This window comes from Mauremys mutica, chromosome 14 (genome assembly GCF_020497125.1).
Source record: "Mauremys mutica isolate MM-2020 ecotype Southern chromosome 14, ASM2049712v1, whole genome shotgun sequence".
NCBI lineage: Eukaryota > Metazoa > Chordata > Testudines > Geoemydidae > Mauremys > Mauremys mutica.
In genome coordinates this window covers 21,724,676-21,747,660 of record NC_059085.1, presented here as the reverse complement: position 1 = coordinate 21,747,660, position 22,985 = coordinate 21,724,676, and the positions used below count along the sequence as shown (strand labels likewise).

The window sequence follows — 22,985 nt, the reverse complement described above, 5'->3', positions numbered from 1 at the left end:
TGCCTGCCTCTCTCAGATGATTGGGGTGGGGGGGGAGAACCAAACCAAACAAAAAAAAAACACTTGTGAACAGAGATAAAGCATTGGAAATTTTCATGTTAAAGATGAATGTTTCAGAAAGTATCTGTATGAAAATTTTTTAAAGAAAACATTTCAATTCATATTTGGATATTTTTAAACTCTGTCTGCGGGCTTAAACTATTGGCCTTTAAAATGGGAAAAGCTGATCTCCCAGAATTATGCTGGTAGGTCTTCTCAGAGCAGAAAAGTTCTAGTAACTGGATTTCATGAGTAGTGTTGGCTATAGCATATTTGATAGAGCATACATTGACTCGAGAGTATAACATCAGGGAATGTATATGGGCTGCCATAATTATGCTGGCCTAGCTTTAAACTGTTTGGAAGGGGGTTACAGTTCATGAGACACTGTCTTATTAACCAATCATATAATAAAAATCTAAGATCTATAGCAATTTTTAGTTATACTTCATTTATGAATTTTGTAGCTTTCCAACCCTCCAGGAAATTGCATTGTTTACTGCCTGTAGTACATGCTATCCATTAGTTATTTCAAACATCTCAATGCTTCCTCATTATCACACAACACTAAAAGTCAATAGTAATCCAGAATAAATACTATAAAATTTTAACTAGAGCTAAAATAATGTTTCTGATTTGTTGAGCAGGCTTTGGAAGTACTGCCTTCCTCTTCACATCAGCTATCCAATTCTCCTTATTTTCATAAGAAATCCCAGCAGTTTGAAAAAACCAGAGTTAAATTTTTCATCCAAAGATGAAGATGCATTCAACTGAGATTACTCCAGGGCTGTAGTCTGAAAATCTGAAGCTTCAGAAATTGACCCACCACCCTTCTCCCCTTACCACATAATTGTGCTCCAGAATCACAACTTTAATTTTTTTTAAATTTTCTAACCTTCATGACTATGAAGAAAAGCTTGAAAATTTGAATAAAGTATAAACCTAGGCAGTGTCACCAGGTCTCCAGACAGGCCAAACCAACAGTTAAGATGTATGAACTTCCCCATTCATCTAAGGACATTAATGCCCAAACCTAGAGATAGCATGGACAGGCCATAAATTATAACTTGTAACCGAATGTGGGTGATTCTGTTCACCTCCTGGATAAAACCTCGTTATTAATGGATAACTATATACCAACCAGGTCAGCTATTTCATCCTGCCTTGGCTGACACATGGTTGTTTTCCAATAACTAGTGCAGCACACTTTTTTTTTTTTGGGTCATGTGGAGAAGGCACCCTCATCATATTTGTGTAACTGGTTTGGCCAGTCGTCCTTTTACCCAGCTCTCTATGCATGACATCATACTGCACTTTTGCTCTATGAGCTGCTGCTGTCACGTGCATTTCCTCTGGGCTAGGGGTGGCCAACCTGAGCCTCAGAAGGAGCCAGAATTTACCAATGTACATTGCCAAAGAGCCACAGTAATATGTCAGGAGCCCTGCATCAGCTTCCCACCCCCACTTATCTCCCACCCACCGGCACCACCCCCTCCCTCCCCATACCTCCTGTTCAGCTGTTTCGTGGCATGCAGGAGGCGGGGGGACGCAGGGCCCGTGGCAGAGCCAGGGGTTGAGCAGCGAGCACCCCTCAGCAAATTGGAAAGTTGGCACCTGTAGCTCCAGCCCCAGAGTCAGTGCCTATACAAGGAGCTCCATATTAACTTCCAAAGAGCCGCATTTGGCTCTGGAGCCACAGGTTGGCCACCCTGCTCTGGGAAATGCATCTTCTGCCAAGACATTATTACTTGCACAGATTTTTCAAAAATGCACTAACGCAACATAATTAGGTAGACTCGTAGGTGCAGATTCACAAAAGCTTCAGTTTGAACATAAACTGAAGAGTGTCACATGTAACCAGTTAAAGTGATCCTGTCTCTGATTATAAAATCATGATTAAGTTTAGTGCTGACAGGACCGTAGGATATTAGCTATTATTAATAAAATTATTGGCATGTCCTTATCTCACAATTCCTATCTTTCATCCATATTTCCAGAGGTTCCAGAAGTACAACTGCCTCCTTCCTGGCCACAAACCTCCAGCTTCCTTATCAACTTTTATTATTAGATTGATAAAAAGTGCACCATACTGAAAACTGAAAATAAGGCAACAGCATAAGACAAATCAAATTAAACACGAACTACTGTACTGACTGCGTTATTGATTTTCAAATGCAACTAGTAAGAAATTAATGTTTTAATTGAAAAGAAGCCAGAATTTGTAGCATGTCACACCAGAGTGCTGCAGAATCGAGTGACTTCACACTGCAGAATTAAGGTCTGGTTTGCTATAGAACCTTACATATAGTGGAGGCGCTCCAGTCTTGTACAGAAGAGTAAGCTTAGCAAAAGTTCATTAGACAGAAAGTCAGTCAGGTCTACTTATTAGAGCCAAATTTCAGTCAAATGACCCTGAACAACAACAAGTGTGGTGACTCTAGATTGCATATGCAAATTAGTTACAAAAACTTCTGAAAGTGAGACAAATACATAAAATTGTAACAATCCCTATTCACTTTCAATAGTCATGGAATTATCCTGGCATATATTTCCTCCCCTTGTGACTGATATGCATCCCTCTGAGTTATTACAAAGTTCTACAAAAGTCATCAATTCTTGTCATTTCCAGAACATTTGCCAGGGAGCTATATGATCTCCTTACTCAAACCTTCTTAGTGTACAAAAGTTGGTTAAATATTAAAAAAGCGAGGTACTTAATGCAGTATGAACCCACCACTGCCTTTTGCAATACAAAGACTGTATTGTGCCAATGAAAACCATCCATTTACTTGGACACAAGAAATGTATCAATTCGGAAAGTCAGTGATTTTAAGATTATGGGATTTAGACAATTTTTCTGTGTTCTTCTTACACCATGTTTTCAGACACAAAGAGCTCAAAAATGCAAACTGATGAGTTTGCAGCATTCAGAGAGCTATGAACTTTTAATACCAACTCTGAAACACTACTGTGACTACTTAAAATCAGTTTTTAATTACAGTAACTCCTCACTTAACATCGCCCAGGTTAACGTTGTTTCATTATTAGATCACTGACCTATTACGGAACATACTCCTTTAAAGTCCTGCAATGTTCCTTTATAATGTTGTTTGGCTCCCACAGCTTGGTGCTCCTGCCAGGGACTGGGTTGGGGCACGGGGGCTTGCCCGGTTCCGCCCACCCAGCAAGCCGCCGCGCCCCAACCCCGCTCCCCAGCAGAAGCGCCGGGCAGGCAGAATGGGGCAAGCCCCCGTGCCGCAACCCCACTACGCCCCTGCCTCAACCAAGCTTCACAATCATCATTGATGAGTAGAGTATTAAATTGTTTAAAATGATTTAAAATACTGTATATGTATATAATGTCTTGTGTGGCAAAAAAAATTTCCCTGGAACCTAACCCCCCCACCCCCCAAGTTACATTAATTCTTATGGGGAAATTGGATTTGCTTAACATCATTTAGCTTAAAGTTTCATTTTTCAAGAACGTAACTAAGACGTTAAGTGGAGTTACTGTATTTTATTATCAGCCTTTTGACATGTAGCTAATGCACTTGAGCAGTGTAGCTAAACTCTCCTATTATACTATAATTAATAATTTTAAGGTAGGTTAAGTTAAAAAGAAACAAGGTACTCTTATTCAACAATAGGAGCGTCTACACATGGTACTGTTCAGGGATAGGTGTTTCTGAATAACTCCCAAAAGCAGACAAGCCCTAAAATTACTCTCTAAAGAACACATTCTACAAAAATAAAGCTATAAACATAAAACTTGCTAATAAACGTTCAGATTTTTTTTTAATTCAAAATGAGATGTTTGATGCTGTTCTAACTAACTTTCAAAGAAACATCAATATAGAGCAATCAACTGAAAAGTATTGGATTTGTATGGTGGAGCGCATAAGACTCTGGGGTACCAAGAGACGACTTTAAAAAAAAAAATAGAATTTCATAACCAACGCTTATTCTCTGGGCTACCAGTGTTGGAGTGTGCCTAAGCCTCCAATCCAAGTTTCACAAAACAAAAGATTAAACGGAAACTGATTAAATGAAATATACCCAGTTAATCCTGGCAAATGTCCTACACCCCATGATGCACAGTAAGTTGGAAAAAAACCCAAAGTCACTAAGGGAAAATTTCCGCCTAACACCAGACATGGCAACCAGTCAGACACTGAACATGTGAGGAAGAACCAGCCTGCCAACCACCTGAGACAGAGAATGCTTGGTGCCATCTCAGAGCACCAGCTCAACCTTTCCAGTGTCCTATTTCCAGACAAGGCCTTCTCTGTTGCTTCAGAGAAAGGAAACCAAGAAAAATCTGCAACACATTGCAGAGGAAAAATCCCTTCCTGATCCCTATACGTGACTAGCTGAAACCTTGAAACATGAACTTTAGGGACATAATACATAAACAGAAGGGGACTCTCTGGGCTGTCATGCCCTTCCCCCCACCACCACAAAAGAATATCTAAACAATCATACTCGTATATTTGGCCCTGCTCGCTCTCAAAACTAAGTTGTTTGTCCTCATCTCCCACTAGGACTGAAGGCTGTTCCAGAATCTCTGTCCTCGGAAAGTTAGAAACCTACTTTTCAGCCTGAATTTGTGGCCAATTTATACCTCTTTGTTCTTGTGCCAACATTAAGCTAAAGGACAAAAAGCTCTTCACCCTCCACCCCTAATGTATTTATAGAGTAATCATATCCATTCTCAGCCCCCCCCCTCTTTTTTTTTTGCGCTAGACTAAACAAACCAAACTCTTCCAAGCTCCTCAGATAAGTCCTCCATTCCCCTAATCATCCTAATAGCTCTTCTCTGCACCTGTTCCAGTTTGAATTCATCTTTTTTGAATATGGGTGACCAGAACTGTACACAATCTTCCAGATCAGGTCTTACCAGTGCCTTGTACAATGGCATTAATACTTCTCCTCCCCCCCCCCCCATTGGAAATGCCTCACATGATGCATCCTAATATCACATTTGACTTTTTCGCAGCCACATCTCATTGGTGGCTCATTGGTCAATCACAGGATGACAACACACCCAGGTCTTTCCCCCCCCTTCTGTGGCTTCCAACTGATAAGCCTCCAGCTTGTAGCAGAAATTCTTATTATTAGACCCTAAGTGCAGGACCTTACCCCCTGTGTTTCATTCCATTTCTGTTTCTCTGGTCTTCAAGGTCATCCAGACCTAGCTCATTCAAAGTTGAAAAAACAATTAGGAGTTGAAAAAACAGGACAGCTTAGGCAGGAGAGAATGAGATCTAACTGAAAAACATGAGGGCAGTTTTTAAAAAGGTACAGTTACAAGCAGAATGAAGCCTTGTTTTGGGTTGAGTTAAAACCTCACTTTATTGACACCCTTCAATTAATGTAACCGTAAGGATAATTCCCCACTTAGGACAAAAGGAGCATGAAAATAAACAGCACTTTTTTTATGAGAACTTGGGGGGGGGGGGGGGAGACGCACAGAGAAAGAGAGGGAAAGAGAAACTAAGGGTATGTCTACACAGCAAATAAAAACTAGCATCTGGCTTGTGCCAGCTGACTCAGGCTTGTAGGGCTCAGGTTGCAAGGCCGTTTTATTGCTGAGAGAGGTTTGTGTGTCAGGGGTACATGCTGAAAAAAGTATTCTTGGTGCTGGGAGCAAGAGGAAACGTTCACTGCTATCTGATTCCTTCTTTGTTCAGAAAGACATTCCTTGTAAATAAACAAAATTGGACAAAGAAACACCTGGTTATCGCCAATTTCCCCTCCTAACTGGAACATCCCAGAGCCTCAAACTCTGACTAGCCACTCAGGTCAAAAGAAGGCAACACTAGTGTCAGGTGTGGGATTTAGCTTCCAAGGAGAGAGACCATGAGTAGATACACTTGTTGGACCAAGAGGGAACAAATGATAATAGTGTTCACAGAAATGTAAGATGTCCAAATGGGTTTAAAGCAAGATCTAGAATAGGAGCTGGAGACTTCTCAAAAGGAATTAAGACAAGACCTAAAAGAGCTGCTAGACGAGGTTTGCCAGAAAGGACCCAAAGAAGACTTGCAGGCTGAGCTGAGATCCCTACTGGAGCAGCAACTACCAGATTGGGAAACCCAGCTGCAACACATCCACGCAGGAATGGTAAAATGGATTATGAGGTGACCAACAATCTGACTAACATTGACCAAAGGTTTTTTCATGAAATAGTAGAGACAAAAGAGGCTTTGGCCAATCTGGAAATAGCTAACCAAGATGAGCTGCAGTAAAGACTTAAGACACTGAATATTTCACTCCAGGAGGAAACGAAATGGTCACAAATCACAGCAGAAGGCAGCTGACTGGATGTGGAATTGAGCCAGCCAGAGGACTTGGTAAATTCAGACATTTACAGAGTTTTCTTCCCCATTTAATCCACAGTGGCTAAACTATCCAGCTCAAATAATGCAAAATCTTTGAGGGAAAAGCTCCTTGAGAGGCTTATTGGCTCAATTCAACATTACAGCTCAAATGAATGGTTGGGAAGAGCGAGAGAAAGGGGGGTTTCTAGCAGCCAACTTGGGTGGGCCCAGCTCTGACAGTGCTGCAGAACTTACCTGCAGAAGAGAGACTGAGACCATGTCTACAGCAGCATAACTATGGCGTAGTAACTATGCTGGCATTGCCCCATACAGTAAATGCAATCGACTACAATGGAGGGAGCTTTTCTGTCGCTATAGGAACACCACCTGCCTGAACAACAGTAGCTAGGTCCACTGAAGCATATGTCTATCAACTTAACTGCACTTACACAGGGAGACAGGTTGGCATTGATACGACACTCACAGGTGTGGATTTTTCACACTGCTGAGCACCATAGCTGTGGATTTAAATTTTAAGGGTAGACCAGGCCTGAGTTATCCAGACCTGGTACAAGCCCTTGATATATGGTTTGGAGCTAGCCATATATCTCAGCTGGCCACAGCACACAAGAGAGAGGAGAGTGAAACAAACCACCCGGCCTAAAGTGGCACAGAACCTTATGTTCCTGTCATACTTCAACACCAGTAAGGCCTACCAGGATAAATTGGTGATGGACCACTTTATAGATATTCAGCTGGACTCACAGATTAAAATCAGAGAAAGGAAGCCAAAGACACTCCAAAGAGGCTGTTGAATTTGCCGCAGAACTTGATTCTTGCAACAGTGTACCAGAAGAGGAAGCAACCACTAGTGAGGAAAATGTAAGCTGATTGCCATGAGCTCTGTGCCTTATATGTATGATGAAAGAGGGGTTTTTAATTTGGTTCATGACCTTACTGAACAATTAGAAAAAAAATGATAAATCTTGTTTGTAAAACATGGGAAATTGGCAATAATGCAAAGATTTAAAGTAAACAGTTCAGTTAAATGCTGATACTGTGATAAAACTGGCCACAAAAAGAACTACTGTTATAAATTTTAGGCAGGCCAAAAAAGAGCGTCACAAATATCTAGTGGAAGCCTCTTTCCCAGTTCAGGAAACTGGGGAAACACCAAGCTCAAAGGGAAAAGCTTGGAGGTACAACAATCAGATTCACATTTTTACTTTAAATCTAGGCAGCTGAATAATAATGGAAGTTTGGTGACTGATTGTGTAATAGGATCTGTAAAATTCACTGGGATGATGGACACTATTCTAAGCATATCAGTTATTAAACCAGACATGCAAAAAAAGGCTAGGGAATCAGGGATCCATAACTGAACCACCTAACTGGTCTCAAACGGAGACAGTGATCATAGCAAGGGTACTCATCCAAAAACTGGCAAAGTTGCATTTAAAGACTGGACCTCTGGAATTCAAGCAAATAGCCTGGGTGCCTGAAACAGTGCATAAACTAACAACTGGCTTGGATTTCATTATGGCTAACAACTGTGTAATCAATGCCAAGAAAGGTGTTTCTCAAATTCAGTCTGTGGAAATTCCCTGTAAAGATATGGCTCATGTGAGACAAATGATTTGCAGGCAATTGGTATGCAGTGAATGAATTATCCTTCCCCTAGGGGCAGAAACCATTTTAACAGCTATATGCTGTGGTAGCTTTCCAACAAGGGAAAGGTGGGGGAGTAGTTGAAACCTGTTTTGAGATCCAGGATCTTGGGGGAACCTTAACTGCTAAAGTTGTTGTGGATCTGAAAGAACAACTGATTCCTGATCCTTTGTTGAATGTTTCTGACAAGCAGCCAATAGAAAAAAAGGAAATCATTTTTAGTTGAAAATGGCTCTTTTCCCGTCCTATCCATGTTTCAAAACTCTCTTCATACTGGACACAGATGCTAGTGCTTACAGCTTGGGGGACGGATTTTCAGCTTGGCTGCCCAACCCCAAATCTGAGAATGTGGCTGTGAAAACTGAGGCTGGAAAACTTGTTACAGCAGTGACTCCCCTATTCAAACAGGCAGGGTCTGCCTTACCCAAACTCCACAGAAACAATAGGCATTTTTCAAGGGCTGATTGCAAAAGGGTCCCTCTCTGGTAATTGAAATAAAGTCTATCAGGGAGCAGAAATTTCCACAGGAGTCTGGTTGTGAATAAAAATAAATTTGGATTAGTGAGGTGAAACATCTTGAAGAAAGACACCGTACATATGTACACAGTTAACCCTGTATCATTTTATTTGTTAAATTATTCCTTTCCTTTTGGTTTGAAATAGGTTATTTGGTGTCAACGTTTTAGGCTTAATCAGGATGATGAGCCAAATCAGAGATGGGGGGGTTTATAAAGGGTGTGAAACCTTGTTATAGGATGAGTTTAAATCTCATTGAGATTGACAGGTATGTTTGCACCCGTCATTTAACATAACTGTAAGGATAAGACCCCACCCAAGACAAAAGGAGTATATGAACCCACCCAGGAGTTTTTGCTGAGCAGTTAGCATGTGCATGTGTGTTCAAACAACATACACAGAAAAAGACAGCCTGAAAGAAAGCTGAAAGGGCAGATCTGACCCTGGAAGAAAGGTTTTTGGGTCAAGGTGCAGGTTGAAAAGAGTGTTCTTGGTGCTGGGAGCCAAAAAAAGAAAAAAAAAGTTTCCTGCTATTTGATTCTTCTATGTTCAGAGGCACAGGATTACATGCATTCTTTGTAAATAGAAGAAGATTGCAAAGAAGAACCCATCATCAATTTCTCCATCTAACTGACATCACCCCAGTGTCCCAAACATTGACGAGCCACTCAAGTCAAAAAAGAGCAACAATACTTAGAGACCTAAAGAGGCAGATATGTGCTTCAGAAAGTGCCATTAGGCACTTAAGCAGTATGTGCTTAACTCCCACTGATTTTAATGGAAGGTAGGCACCTAACCTGCATAGATACCTACTGACTTTTTCAAAAGCACCTATCTGCAATTCTAGGCATCTAAATATCTTCAATAATCTAGCCCATATTGATCAGACATCAACTTATTAACTACAATTAATACTTTGTTTAATAAATCCATTTTAAATGCAAAAAAGTCTTTACGCTTACTTTTTTTGTGATGTGCCCAGCACATTTAAGGGAGTATTATTTAACTAATAAAAAAAATTAAAATGCTGGTTTTATACATGTTTAATTTAATTCCAATTTCCATCCAATGCAGCTTGACACAAATCCCAAGTAAAAAATTATATAGTATGTAAGCATGTAATTTGCCATTTTATAGTATAATAAAAATGTAAAAATTAAGTGCATGTTAAGCTAGATAATTGCTTAAAAGGTATATAGACCCGTGGCTATAAAAAGTAGTACCGAATTGTGTTAAAGGCTAAACTAGTTTTCTAATCAACATGTTTCTAACCAACCAATTTAGGAAAATAACTAAAAGCAGCAAACACAAAACAAGATTAAAATCAATTATTTAAATCATTGTTTCCTGATTTAAATCAAACCACCCTGCCTGAACTTACAATCAGAAAGTAACTTGTTATTCAAAAGAGCATTACAAAGGAGCAAAAGAAGGGCCCCAAGCCAAATACACCTGGTGCCTTTTTACAGATCACCTTTAAATCTTAAAAACTCAAGCATGACTACATAGTTTGGCTTCCCAGAAGAGTCAGCATGAAAATTGAAGGTTTATTTAAATATAATAATGCCTTTAGAGATATTTCTACATGCCAATATTCTTACCCAGTTTACACCCCCAATCCCAAAAACAGGGAGAAGGTTGAGAATAAGGGGGAAACAAGTGGTTTTCAGTTTGTTTTCCTTATAATTTACCATGACTGAAAAGCATCAGTTATATTCTTTACAGAAACAGAAATTCAGTGCAAGTATTAGAGCCTTCCTTTGAAATACTTCAAGCACACTGATGTTTAAAAAAATTGATCTATGTTCACCTTGTATTTCGCCCACTACCTCAGTCAGGACACTGCCATTATTTGACATCTCCATTGTGCGCTGGTGCATACTCTTCTTAAAACACTGTTCATTCCACCTTATGGTTAGAATGTTTTAAGAAAATCTCAACCAAGTAGTTTGATAGCTAATACATCAATATCTAGTTTTTGCCGTATTATTCAGTATCTCCTGGAAAAATTCAGAGAGTATTTGCCCATGCCTAAGGCATAGTAGTAATCTTATTACACGAGCAGTTATATATGCAATGAATGTTTATCTAGGTCATCTGTTCTATTCTTGGAAGAACTGTGATGTGATTATTCAGAAATTCCTCAAATGAAACAAAGATATTACCAAGAGATATAGTGGAACCTCAGAGCTACAAACACCTCCGGAATGGAGGTTGTTCAGAACTCTGAAATGTTCGTAACTCTGAACAAAATGTTACGGCTGTTCTTTTAAAAGTTTCCAACTAAACATTGACTTAATGCAGCTTTGAAACTTTACTATGCAGAAGAAAAATGCTGTTTTTAACTATCTTAATTTAAATGAAACAAGCACAAGAAACAGTTTCCTTACCTTGTCAAGTCTTTTTTTTAAACCTCCCTTCATTTTTTTTTTTAGTAGTTTATGTTTAACCCAGTATTGTACTGTATTTGCCTTTTCTTTTTTTGTCTCTGCTGTAGCCCGATTGCTTACTTCCAGTTCAAATGAGGTGTAGCGTTGAGTGGTCGGTTCGTAACTTGGGTGTTCGTAACTCTGAGGTTCTATTGTATCTAGAAAGAGGTCCCTGTATGACTTGGCTTCCAAATTCTAGCATCTTTTTAAAACAAAAACAATTCATTCTGAGATTTACTTATAATCTAATTAATCTGTAATACTATATATTACATCCATGTGTTTTTTCATTACATACCTATGTAAGCATCTGCTTTAATAAGAAGCACATTCTCTGGGACTTGGAAACTAATACCAATAACAAAGGGTAATCAAGGGAGGTCAACATTTAAATCTACAGGCTTTGAAACTGTTCAAGTTATTCTGATCCAAAATGTTAGCAACTTTAAAACTGTTAAAATAATCCAGCTAAAATTGTGCTGATTTCATTTTCAGTCCTCAATTTGTTACCAAGAAATCCATCAAAACACTCTTTCATGAGACATATGAAAACATGTAGCCTTCCGTGTAAATGCTGGGTAGACCATTATACCATATAAATGTATATCTCCTTATTAAGGAATTAGATGCCACTATGTTAAGAGACACACTGGTAAAAATTATTAAATTGATACTTATTAAATTGAGACTAAATCTGATAGGGGAAAATAGTAAGTGTCTGGGTTTGTTTTAAACAAACAAAGGACGGTTCATTCCTTCCCACAACAGTTCATTTACTTTTTCTATGCACTGAACATATTCAGTAGAGCTATGTAAGATATTAAATCAGGATGACCTTCCAATCGCAAACTTAGCCCAATCATACCCATAAATAAAAGCAGACTGTTACCATGCACAAAGTCAGGCATAATACTGGTTGCAATGCAAAGTATCACTACACAGTGATGACATATGGAAGCAACAACTGCAAAATATAAGGATTCCTAAGAGAAAACTTAAAAGTATCAATCCATGAGCTGTAATTCCATCCAATCATCAACTAAATATCTTTTTAATGAGTGCATGTAGCTTAGATAAAGGAGAATTCTGCAATATTATGAAAACAGGACAAACTACCAGTGAAAACCGAACTATAAACCTTATCTTTCATGCTTTAATGAGCGCGCATTCAGTGTGAGCTATAGAATACAATATTTAACTTTTGCTCTCTGGAATGTCAATTACAATCCATATATCACTCATAATCCATTGATAAAACAGATCCAAAAACATTTATAAAACTCACAGCCAATGTTGTTAGCAGTGTTGTAGCTGTGTTGGTCACAGGATATGAGAGAGACAAGATGGGTGTGTAGTATCTTTTATTGGACCAACTTGTGTTGGGGGAAACAGACAAGATTTTGAGCTCCATAGAGCTCTACTTTCAGGTCTGGGAAAGGTAATCAGAGTGACACAGATAAACTGAAGGTGGAACAGATTATTAAGCATAAGGAGTAAACATGTTGCAAGAAATCATTCAAAATGAAGCAGGCAATTAACACCTCTACAATCATAAGACAAAGGAGAGTTAGTGGGTTACAGACTGCTATAATGAGACATAAAACCAGTGCCTCTATTGAATCCATAATTTTTGGTGTCTAGCAGAGTTATAAATTTAAGTTCACAAGCTCGTCTTTTGAAGGTGCTGTGCAGCTTTCCTTTGAAGATGAGGACAGAGGTCAGATACAGAGTGATCATTTTGTGAAAAGTGTTCACCCACTGGTAATAGGGTGTTTTTGGTTTTTTTGGTTTTTTATAATTTTTCTGTGAGAGTTCACTGAAGAGCATAGGGATCGATTGACTAGTTTCTCACACACAGCTGGTGTTCGAGCCTTTGATTCACTGGCCAATGTACATCATGTGTTGTTACAGGCATGTGCAGGATCCATGGATCTTGAAAGGTATGTTGTGGGGGGTAATCATCCTAGTAGTAGTGGTGAAGTGGGCTGCAGGTTTTGTATCTATTGTTACGACAGCCCTGCAGTCTGCAATGCGGCACCATGTAGACAAGCCCTAAGAGTGTCTTTTTCTGGTTTATCTTTGGTAAATTAGAAGAAGGCATCCTTAGTCCAGAATAAGAACATCCATATGGGGAGTTATTCCAGAATAACCCTACTTTATTCTGGAATAACTTTAATACACAGCCAAGCCCAAGTGGGGGAAGGAAGAGAAGAGGGGACCATTGCCAGACCAGAAGACCGGGCTAGAGGGACCTGGATTGACCAAACCACCAAAGGCTCTCAAAAATGAGGAGGACTCTGAGGGAGGGAATGGCATATAGATATTCGTATAGTCTAAGGCCAGAAGAGACTAATGTGATAATCTAGTTTTACTTCCTGCATCACACACACCATTGGAGTTTCCTGAATTAATTCCTATTTGAACTAATGCATATCTTTTAGAAAGATCTCCAATCTTGATTTAAACATTGCCAGTAACGGAGAACTTTTAGATAATGTTTTCACCTCTTAGCTCAGAGAGCCAAGAAGCCTTAATAAAATTGTTTCAATGATTAATTACCCTTACTGTTTAAAATGTACACCTAATTTCCAGTAAATTAGCTTCAGTATGAAGCCATTGGATCATTTTATATGTTTATCTGCTAGACTGAAAAGCCTATTATCAAATATTTGTTCCTCATGTAGGTACTTATAGATGGTAATCAAGGTCACCCCTTAACCTTCTCTTTGTTAGTCAAAATAGATTGAGCTCCTTGGATCTAACGCTGTAAAGCATGTATTCCATACTTCAGTCATTTTTGTGACTCTTCTCTGAACCTTCTCCAATATATAGTCTTCTTGAACATAGAATTGGACAGTGTTCCAGCAGTGGTTGACTCAGTGTCAAACACAGAGGTAATATACCACCCAACTCCTCAAGAGATCCCCCTTTATGCATAGATCTACATATTTTGTGTGCTATCAAAGGCTGCATCTACATTGCACACTTCTTTCAGGGGCATGCCCTCCTAGCATGGTTATAAAGAGCAGTGCAGACTGTGAGGCAAGGCTTAGATGAGCAAAGACTCATCTGAAAGGTGACATGATTTTTTACTCACCTAAGCCATGCTACCCCAGTTACACTGCCTCCCCACTGCTGGAGCTCTTCCATACCACAGGGAATGTCTGACAGTGGAAAAAAGGCTCAGGGAATGGGGAGGCAGTTGGGAAAGGCCTCCCCCCGCCAGAGCCTTTTCTTACTGCAATAAAATGTTCCAGCAGTGAGGAGCTGCTGAAGCCTTTTCCAACTGACTAATAATATAATATATGGAGATATACCTATCTCGTAGAACTGGAAGGGACCCTGAAAGGTCATTGAGTCCAGCCCCCTGCCTTGACTAGCAGGACCAAATACTGATTTTGCCCCAGATCCCTAAGTGGCCCCCTCAAGGACTGAGCTCACAACCCTGGGTTTAGCAGGCCAATGCTCAAACCACTGAGCTATCCCTCCCCCCAGAGCCTTGCACTGATACATGGAGCTACACACAGTAGTGTGAAGACAGTATTCTTTTTGCTGTGATGTGTAGCTACAGTATACTACATGCCGCTGCCACAGGTGTGTAGTATAGACGTAGCCAAAAAGTGAAGAGTGTGTATGTTAAGTTCTGGTACAAAGCCTATATTCCTTTTTTTATCTGTCAAAAGTCTATTAAGGGTTAAACCACAATGGTGGAGTTCTGGTGAGATTATGCATAAACAAATGAGGGCTGAAGCACTGGTTCCAAAATCTAGGCAGCTAGACTGCAGAGTCTCCACTGCCAAGACAGGTTATCAGACCTGTAACATGCGCCTGAGTATCCCAGAACTAAGAATAGTCATCAGTCACTACCCAGATCCAGGGAGCTTAGCAGCACACAGGACTCAGCAGTTGGATCCCTCACAACAGGCTGGTATTTGTTTAGAGGGAATGGAACTAGGCCAGGTTGTGACAGAGATCTTACTTTTTTATTCCCCTTTTACATGGGAGTGCTTCATAATAGATAAGCAGCAGTTCAAACACACAAGTATTGCTACCAGGTGGCCACAATTATCAATTTAGGACTACAGTGGCCCACTGCTAAAAACCTAAAGGACCATACTGACAAAGGCTAACATGGCTCAAGGAACTCTCCACTTAGCCTGAATGAAGACAGACCTCTGACCAAAAGACTCCCAGGACTGGTGAGGAAACTGAGGGAGCCAAGTGTTTGTTATTTTTTCTATATATCTGTAACTCTTCTGCTTTCAAAAGGAACAAGCATGTGTGTATAAATAGTTCCTTTGCAAAAACCTGTGTGTTCCTTATTTTAATTGTAACATGTCCCAGAAGGACACAATGATAAATCACAGAGTGAAGTAAGAACAAGATGCAAGCCCACATTTAAAATGGTCATTCTGAAGTTGCTGGAACATATATATTCTTTTAAATAGATGAGAGAAGTTTTGGAATTTGATGTGGAATGTTTGTTTATTCTCCATTAAATGAAATACTAGACTATTTACATCTTGCTGATATGCTACAGGTAAAACAAAAGAGCACTGAAGTGGTCTCAATTCATTATAATAATATATGCTCTTGCCATAAGAGAGTTTATTGGTATTCCTACATCTCTGATCATCTTAAATTCCTAAGCATTTCATTTCTTAACACTTTTTACATGTACATCAGCGCTGCTCTTTAACTCAGAAGAGATTACTTCCAAGTAACTCTCCCTGATTTTCTGTTCACTAGTGCTAAATGTGCTATTTTTGCAGTGATTCTAGTGCCTACTGGCCTGCAGAGAATGCTGTTTATGAACAATATTCATGAAAATAAATGGGGCTTTACCTCATAAATAACAGGGACTGCTTTAGTGCTCTTTAGCCAAAAATATCACCCTGAGGTACAGCAAACAAAAATAGACTGGACTGTTGGCTCCTTAGACAACCACATTACACAAAAAGTTTCAGGATTCCTTGAAACCTAAAAAAAAAATAGTAGGATCATAGGCAAGTATGATCTAGTCTTTAGGGTGCTAGCCTGGGACTCAGGAAACCTGGGTTCAAGTCCCTACTCAACCACAAATTTTGTGTGTGACCTTGGGCAAGTCAGTGTGCCTCAGTTCTCCATCTGAAAACTGGGGATAATAGTACTGCCTGCCTCACAGGTATGTTCAAATTTATTAGTGATATGGCATGCTCAGTACTAGAGCAAATATACAAGATAGAAACAGAGTTCCGAGGGACTGAAGGCTCAGGATATTGGTAATAAGAACACTGAACACTAACCATTTTAGATCATGTATTCAAATCTAGCCCAGTTTGGTAGTAACCAAAAGTCACTGCTGTCTGATGGCCTATGCAAAGTGAGTTGGCAGTCTCAGTCCTATTGTTAAAGTAAACTGTTTCCACAATATAATTGTTGTTGACTGGCATTCCACTTGCCCAAAGTGGACATCAGCGCTAAACTATACTCAGGCCTAATAATGGTCTCTCTAAGGCCTGGTCTACACTAGGGGAGGGGGATCGATCTAAGATACGCAACTTCAGCTACGAGAATAGCATAGTTGAAGTCGACGCATCTTAGATCGACTTATAATCACTTACTTCACCTCCTCATGGTGCGGGATTGACGGCCGCTGCTCCCCTGTCGACTTTGCTTCCGCCTACTGCTGAGCTGGAGTTCAGCAGTCGACGGGAGAGAGCGATCAGGGATCGATTTATCACATCTACATTACACACGATAAATCGATCCCCGATAGATCAATCGCTACCCACCGATCCAGCGGGTAGTGTAGACGTACCCTAAGTCATGGATGAGGAAAACTGGAAGAAGTTTACAACATCCTCCCTCATCAACTGTCTTGTATCTGCCCTGAAGATTAAAAAAACCTTCAGATTACAGGTCTGGCAATTTACCATCTTTATTTTAGGGAGTGCTGGTAGCAACCTCTCTATGTAGGCTAACACTTTTAAAAGATTCTTGACCTTTTTTGTGAAGTTCTAAGCACAGATTCCATTGTTTGAGGCTGGCCTTTCAAATTCAGTGAGGAGAAAGCCCTTGGGTTAGAGGAGTGTATTTTCTTTGTCCCAGGATATTTTGTTCAGATTTAGCCAAATTATAAACTGTTAAAAATCACCTTTTCACTTCTCTCTTGCGCTGCTCAGGAAATCTGGCAGAATTAAGGTTGTACGAGCATTATAAATTCTGCATTTTCTAACTTCTGAGTCCTTGAATTTGCAACCTAGAAGCATGTTTTAACAGTTTGGGGGTTTTTTTTATGTGGTTTTTTGTTTGTTTGTTTGGGGGGTAATTATAAGGATATTACAACTTACTTGGAAGTTTTGTACTGAAAATGGTATCAGTCATGTACCAAACATGCTCATTTTACAAGTAAAACAATGTTTTTTCTGTCAGCCCTACAAACTCAATCTGTTCTGCCAGACTACTCCCTCAGTCACACCTGTGTAACTGATATTCATTTTGTGTAACCCCATTGCCATCAATGTTGCACAGATGTAAGCGATTAGAATGCTATAAACCCATGGTTTTCAACATGAGGTCCACAGACTATGTCTAAGGGGTCCACAAAAGGTTGCCGTTACCACAGAACAGTGGTTTTCAACCTGTGGTCTGCAGACCTTTGGGGGTCCACAGATTGTCCAAAATTTCCAAAGGGGTCCACACCTCCATTCAAAGTGTTTAGGGGTCCGCAAATGAAAAATGATTGAAAAACACTGTTGTAAACAATTATGTTGATGCACAAGAAGGAACAGAATCTAGATCTCATCTATGTTGGGTCTTCAGTGCTATAAGGAATAAAAAGTTTTAAAATCATATTTTGATAACTAAAAATAAGCAAGTGTGTCTCCGAATACATATAAAGAGCAAAACTATTGAGTAAGATGCCATTTTTACAGCTACTTATCAGAAAAGAATCATACTTCAAGGATGAGGGGAAAAAGAAAATATTAGGGCCCTGTCTACACAGAAAAGTTGCACTTGCTTAACTAAAACTGACTCTTAAATTGATTTAAACTAGTGCAACTTGTGTTTAGACAAGGAATCTGCCCCCGATCGTAAATTGAATTCTATGCAGGTGTAGCCCTGTGCCTGTGTAGAACACCACTGAAGTTAATGGGACTCCACTCGCACAGAACTCATGGCAAGACGAAGGCCTTAGTAACAAGTTATACATCAGATTTCAAGTGTATCTATGGAAAAACATCACCACAATACATTTGCATATATTAGTTTGTTCCTGATTATTCTATTAGCACTTTTAAAAAAACTTAATTTTTGTGAACTTTCCTAATGCCATGTTTCTCAAAAGATATCAGAACTGCATCCACTTGGGGAAAATATAAATCAGAATGTTTTGCTAAATAGGAAAGTCACAATGAAGCCATGACAATCTACCATCTCAAGCAGACATTTAATTTGAGGTTCATTGCACTGACTGAATGACCGTAGCCTGCAGGACCTTGCACCCCCAGTGTCTCAGTGGGCAATAATTTGTAAAAGACTACAAACTTCACTATTCTACCTTTTCAAAACGTTAATTTATTAATAGAGAATAATGATTAAGCATTGCACTTTAAAAGTTATGCTGTTTTTGAGCTATAAAAACAGGCAAAGCATACAAATGCTGATAAATTTATTTTAAAATTCCCTTTCAAACCAAGACCTTATATCAAGTTTCACCCTACAGCAAATTTTAATGAGATTTATAAAAAAGGAGCTTACCACAGTAAAGCTAATAGAGAATTTCCTCTAAATACAGAAGCAAAGATTGTGATTTATAGTAAATGGGAACAATAAAGATAAGCATTTCAACATACCTACATTATCAAGCGAGGCACCATCCACAGGAAATTATGTTAAGTAATTTACTCTGAAGTTTTTTTCCCCCCTTTACAATTCAATAGCAAGTTTTAAAAATCATCCTTGTAAATCAAAATCATTTAACTCTCTAGACAGTCTGTACATTAATCACACTTAGCATGGACATTTCCTTCGGAAATCTGAAGCCCCTCTTCTGAATGCAGCTGTTTGAGAATACATCATAAACAGTATGTAAATGCCACTCAAACATTCTTCCCTTTCAGAATATCCACAATTTAGTGTTCAAAACCCAACACTTACCCCCGACTCATTTGAAAATCTGTTGCAGTCACATACTGCAGTATTAGGGTCTGATTTAGGATCCCTTGTATAATCGTAAAATTCATTGAGTATAATGCACAATAAATGCCAGAGCAGACCTTTAAAGGTGAACTGAAAGGCTTTATACTTGCCAACACCAAAGACCGAAGTTCAAAGTTCTGTTGTCTTTCAAGAGCAGATGACATCACCAATAGCTTAAGTAATGCAAGGTGCTGCACTCTGCTTGCTTTGCTGTGTGTGTTCACATGGTCATCAACTAATATAGGAAAATATACAGAATAGCGACCTCAGGTCAGACAGACAAAAGGAGGAAATGGTCAGCTATTGTTTTAAAATGTACTTGCCTACATATATTTTGCACTGGTTTTACTACACAGAAATATGTAATATTATAAATGTTTGATACAATTCCAGATATAGAAAAACAAAGTGAGCTAGATTCTCCAGTTTTCACACTAAACCATTTTTCACTGGGGAAATAAAGTAATTTGAAATTTTATATTCAATTCTCAACACTGTGATGAATGTTGTGATACCATCACAGACATATACTCCCTCCCCCACCTACATCACCAACCACAAGAAAACAAAGTGCATGTATCCAGGGTTAATTGTACTTATTTAGCTCTTTATATGATAAAAGCACTTTAATAATATTAACCAGGTCACACAATGTCATAGTGAGATGGTTAAGAATCCCCATTTTACAGATAATGGTAATGAGTCACGCAGTTGAAATGACTTGCCCAAAGCCATACAGAAAATCAGTGCACAGTCTGGATTAGAATTCAGGAGTTACTACAGATAAGGTACTGTAAAAGAGCAAATTATGTATCAGTGCTATTTTGGCACTGAAGCTGTTTGTTTTACACTAACACTTCAAAAAATGTTGACAGTATATCTCTAAGTAAATTTCAATAAGGTATGAATTATGGAATCATGAAATTAAAAGCTCTTTTGCCACTGAGAAGTGTGTGCTAATTGAATGACAGATCAGGTAAACCTGTGCTATTACCTGGAAATGTGACTACCCACTGTTGTTTGTGTGGCATGTATTTTACTGATTGTGTTGTAATATAGTATATGTTGGGGAGATTATTTGGCTGCACCCAGTTAAGACCCTCACAAAAATATACAAGTGAACATTTCTTTAAAGATAAAAGTTGCATGTATACCTCAGAATTTTACAACCTGACAATCACAGAAAATTGCTTGAAAAGGGTCACTGTACAAGACATTGACATGTCTTTACCTTTGTTACTAAGAAACTTTAACTTAGTAAAATTAAAAGACACAGAAGTTTAACTTATATCAGGTTATGTTTTCACTTAGATTTAACTAAATTTTAAGACTGATTGAGCTAGTGGACAGTAGCAAGTTAAAGAGAACTGTTGCAGTCGCCTTTTAGTGATGGATAAGAACATTAGTTTACATCCAGATTAATTAAATTACCTTATTTACACAATTAGTTCAGTTTCCACATCAACAGATCAGCATAAAATGGGTTGCAAACTAAAATTACTTTGACTTATCTATTAAATGTATTCTCTAAATTTGTTTTATAATTAACTAAACAACTTCCTCATAAAGATCTATATTACTCCCAAATGACTGTATAGTAATTTATAGATCATAGCAGGTACTCCTTCACTATTTCTTAGGACAAGTGCTTCATTAAGAGGATTGTAACTCAAATTCCTCAAACCTTCAGGCTCGTTAGACCCAGTTTAAAAGATTTAGGGGTGAGCAGAGGCTCCACCAAGCCTTTGGTCTCCAGCAACAGAGCTAGCCTCATTGCTCTATTTGTCTGCTTATCCCATGACCCTTCCCATACTTTCTTCCATGCTGAACCCAATGTACAGAATATCTTTCATGAGCTGCAAATCCACAATGCCATGACCCTCATTTAAAACCTTCCTGAGTCCCCCACTTCTGAGATACAGAGAAGAAACTAGCTATGTCTACTTAATTGTTTAGCTCATGAGTGAACTGTTCATGGGAGGAAAAAGAGATAAGTACACTAAAACTGGGAATATGGTAGAGAGGGCTGGATTGTAGAAGGAGGATGTGAGAAGAGTAGTTTAGCATATTTATCTTTAAATAAACAAAGTAATTCATAAGATGTTTGCCTATTATGCAAAGGAACTGTTTCTCCCACCTTTCCTTTTTTTATTTTTAATCTGTACACTGCTCTAAGAAGAGACTCTCTTCCTCTGTGTTTGATGAGTGATTATATTTTGTTCATTACTACAAACAGTAATAATATATCACTGCAAACTAGACAGTGCTAATTTAAACTGCAGAGGAGTAGGGAGAAATGGAAGAGTAAAGCAGCAGCGCTCCAGCTTAGGGAGGAAGGGCAGAGTGATGGAAGGGATGAGCAGAACTCCCCTGTCTTCCTCCCAGGGGAGGAAGGGGAGATAAGAGAATGGAGACGTCGGGTCTCACAGGAATTGCCATACGGAATCAGATCACTGGCCCAGCTACTCCAGTATCACAGAAGCCCGTCTGAGCGGGATCCATGGGGGAGTGGGTGATGGGAGGGGGCAGAGGCTCCCCGGCCTTTGGTTTCACTGAGACCCCCCTGAGACGGGGCTTAGCAGCTCTCCCCCACACCCAAGCCCTCTGGCTCCCAGACACGCTGCGGCCCTGCTGACCTTCGCCCTGCCGGCTGCGAGCTCGGCTCCACTCCCGCAACACAGACACAAAGCGCACGAGTCAACGAGGCCGGGCTCACAAAGGGGCAGCCCCGGAGGCGGAGCGGCGCCTCCACCGCGCCCCGGGGGCCCACACAGGGCTTCAAAACAAACCCCTTCGTCCGCAGCCAGCAGGCGAGCTCCAGGCCGCCTCGGACTGGCCTTCCCCGGCGCACAGGCAGCCGCCGGCCCCCAGAGCCGAACTCGGCACAGGCTCGCTTTCCCCAGCCACGGAGACTCGGGCCTGGCGCTGCCAGGGGGACCCCAGGCCCGTCCTTCAGCGCCGCCCCCGGGGCCCCCTGGCCCCTCGCAGCCGGAGCCCGGGGCCCGTCGGGCTGGCTGCTCGCGGGAAGAGGAAGCCGGGCGCCGAGGCTGGGCTTAGGCCGCGGCGGGGCCTTGTCCCGAGTCTCCTCTGCAGCCGCGGCGACTCTCCCGCCCCTGGGGCTCGGGACGGGGCCTCTCCCGGGCGCGGCGGCCTCCCGCGGGGACCGAGGCGGGGAAGGCCGCCGCGAGAGATCCCGTCCCCTCAGCGGCCGCCCGGCCGGTCTCCCTCCCCGCTCACCTGTGGGCGCTGGGCGGGACCACGCTGCAAGCGGCCTGGCTCCCCCTTACCGTCCCGGCTGCGGGGCGACTCGCTGCGAGGCTCTCGCCGACACGGCTGGGGCCCGGCCCGACAAACCAACCGCTCGCTCCTTCCCTCCCGCCCGCCGCCGGCCGAGGAGATACCGCCACGCACGGGAGCGCGCCGGCCGCGATGCACAGTCCGCCAGCGACGCGCGCTCCCAGGTCCCGACGCGGGCGGCGGAGGCGCGCACCCGGTAGCCGCCTCCGCGCACGCGCACCCAGCCCGCCGGCTTCTCATAGGCCCCGCCAGCCTCCGGGGGCCCGCTCGTGACCTCATCGCGGGCCGGTGATCTCACGAGCCCGGCACCCACGGGCACCTTGTCACGCCAGCGGCAGCCCCATACTCGGGCCCCCAGCACCTCAGGCAGCCCCCCAAACAGGGTCACCCAGAGCTCTGCGGAGTGCGCACCTGGGACCACAGCAGGTCCCTCCAGTTCCCAGGGCGTCCCCCGCGCCCCACGTGTGTTGTCTTTTACCCCCTATTAGGCAGCGGAGCCCACGAAGGGCAGCCTTGTCACCTCTTCTGCATC

General features: G+C 41.1%; 1 protein-coding gene across 6 annotated transcripts in view; it reads right to left on the bottom strand.

Moving 5' to 3' along the window:
• The window catches only part of SIAH1 (siah E3 ubiquitin protein ligase 1), a 41,473-nt gene extending 18,830 nt beyond the window's left edge, over nucleotides 1–22,643 (bottom strand). Inside the window, exons 1-2 of one of the 6 annotated variants that reach the window (XM_044987630.1) lie at nucleotides 22,394–22,643; nucleotides 19,267–19,391 (exon numbers count right to left, since the gene is read on the bottom strand). The gene's annotated coding sequence lies outside the window, so the exon portion shown is untranslated. The other 5 variants (XM_044987633.1, XM_044987629.1, XM_044987631.1 and 2 more) reach the window with 5 other exon arrangements.
• Between the last annotated feature and the right edge of the window lie 342 nt (nucleotides 22,644–22,985).